The sequence below is a fragment of the Arvicanthis niloticus genome, chromosome 22, assembly GCF_011762505.2.
Source record: "Arvicanthis niloticus isolate mArvNil1 chromosome 22, mArvNil1.pat.X, whole genome shotgun sequence".
Lineage (NCBI taxonomy): Eukaryota > Metazoa > Chordata > Mammalia > Rodentia > Muridae > Arvicanthis > Arvicanthis niloticus.
In genome coordinates, this window is record NC_133429.1 from 9569889 (window position 1) to 9572639 (window position 2751).

Here is a 2751-nt window from a genome sequence, read left to right on the forward strand (position 1 = left end):
TATTGAATAGGTAAGGTGAGAGTGGGCAGCCTTGCCTAGTCCCTGATCTTAGTGGGATTGCTTCCAGTTTCTCTCTATTTAGTTTGATGTTGGCTACTGGCTTGCTGTATATTGCTTTTACTATGTTTAGATATGGGCCTTGAATTCCTGATCTTTCCAAGACTTTTAACATGAAGGGATGTTGAATTTTGTCAAATGCTTTCTCAGCATCTAGTGATATGACCATGTGGTTTTTCTCTCTGAGTTTATTTATGTAGTGGATTACATTGATGGATTTCCGAATATTGAACCATCCCTGCATTCCTGGGATAAAGCCTACTTGATCTTGATGGATAATTGTTTTGATGTGTTGTTGGATTCGGTTTGCGAGAATTTTATTGAGTATTTTTGCATCAATATTCATAAGAGAGATTGGTCTGTAGTTCTCTTTCTTTGTTGGGTCTTTCTGTGGTTTAGGTATGAGTGTAATGGTAGCTTCATAGAATGAATTGGGTAGTGTTCCTTCTGTTTCTATTCGATGGAATAACTTGAAGAGGATTGGTATTAGGTCTTCCTTGAAGGTCTGAAAGAATTCTGCACTGAAACCATCTGGCCCCGGACATTTTTTGGTGGGAAGATTTTTAATGACTGTGTCTATTTCTTTAGGCATTATGGGACTGTTTAGGTGGTTTATCTGCTCCTCGTTTAACTTTGGTACCTGGTATCTATCTAGAAAATTGTTCATTTCCTCCAGATTTTCCAATTTTGTTGAGTATAGGCCTTTGTAGTAGGATCTGATAATTTTTTTAATTTCCTCTGTTTCTGTTGTTATGTCTCCCTTTTCAGTTCTGATTTTATTAATTTGAATGCTGTCTCTGCGCCCTTTGGTTAGTCTGGCTAAGGGTTTGTCTATCTTGTTGATTTTCTCAAAGAACCAGCTCCTGGTTTTGTTGATATTTTGTATAGTTCTTTTTGTTTCGACTTGGTTGATTTCAGCCCTGAGTTTGACTATTTCCTGCCGTCTACTCCTCTTGGGTACACTAGCTTCTTTTTGTTCTAATGCTTTCAGGTTTGCTGTCAAGTTGTTGATGTATGCTCTTTCCACTTTCTTTTTGTGAGCGCTTAGAGCTATGATTTTTCCTCTTAGTACTGCTTTCAATGAGTCCCACATGTTTTGATATGATGTGTCCTCATTTTCATTTAAATCTAAAAAGTCTTTAATTTCTTTCTTAATTTCTTCCTTGACCAAGTTATCATTGAGTAGAGCATTGTTCAGTTGCCAAGTGTATGTCGGTTTTCTGATGTTTTTGTCCATGTCAAAGACCAGTCTTAATCCATGGTGGTCTGATAAGGTGCTGGGGATTATTTCAATCTTTTTGTATCTGTTGAGGCCTGTTTTGTGACCAATTATATGGTCTATTTTCGAGAAGGTACCATGAGGTGCTGAGAAGAAGGTGTATTCTTTTGTTTTAGGGTGAAATGTTCTATAGATGTCAGTTAAGTCCAATTGGTTCATAACTTCTGTTAGTTTCATTGTGTCTCGATTTAGTTTCTGTTTCCATGACCTGTCCATAGCTGAGAGTGGGGTGTTGAAATCTCCCACTATTATTGTGTAGGGTGCAATGTATGCTTTAAGTTTTAGTAAAGTGTCTTTTATGTATGTGGGTGCCCTTACATTTGGGGCATAGATGTTGAGAATTGCAAGTTCCTCTTGGTACATTTTTCCTTTGATGAATATGAAGTGTCCTTCTTTATCTTTTTTGATTACTTCTGGTTGAAAACTGATTTTATTTGATATTAGAATCGCTACTCCAGCTTGTTTCTTGGGACCATTTGCTTGGTAGATTGTTTTCCAACCTTTTACTCTGAGGTAATGTCTGTCCTTTCCACAGAGGTGCGTTTCCTGAATGCAGCAAAATGTTGGGTCCTGTTTACGTATCCAGTCTGATAGTCTATGTCTTTTTACTGGAGAATTGAGTCCATTGATATTAAGAGATATTAAGGAAAAATGAGTGTTGTTTCCTGTTATTTTTGTTATTGGCAGTGGAGATATGTTTGTGTAGCTACCTTCTTTTACGGTTTTTGGAAGATTACTTTCCTGCTTTTTCCAGGTTGTAGTTTCCCTCCTTGTGATGGAGTTTTCCACCAATTATCCTTTGAAGTGCTGGGTTTGTGTTGAGATACTGTGTAAATTTGGATTTGTCATGGAATATTTTGGTTTCTCCATCAATAATGATTGACAGTTTTGCTGGGTATAGTAGTCTGGGCTGACATTTATGTTCTTTTAGGGTCTGTATGATATCAGTCCAGGATCTTCTGGCTTTTATGGTCTCTGGTGAGAAGTCTGGTGTAATTCTTATAGGTCTGCCTTTATATGTTACTTTGCCTTTTTCCCTTACTGCTTTTAGTATTTTTCTTTGTTTTGTACATTTGATGTTTTGACTATTATGTGGCGGGAAGTATTTCTTTTCTGGTCTAAACTATTTGGAGTTCTGTAGGCTTCTTGTATATTTATGGACATCTCTTTCTTTAGGTTAGGGAAGTTTTCCTCTATAATTTTGTTGAGGATATTTACTGGTCCTTTAAGTTGGGAGTCTTCCCCCTCATCTATTCCTATTATCCTTAGGTTTGGCCTTCTCATTGTGTCTTGGATTTCTTGTATATTTTGGGTTAGTAGCTTTTTGTATTTTGTGTTTTCTTTGACAGTTGTGTCAATGTTTTCCATGGTATCTTCTGCACATGAGATTCTCTCTTCCATCTCTTGTATTTCTG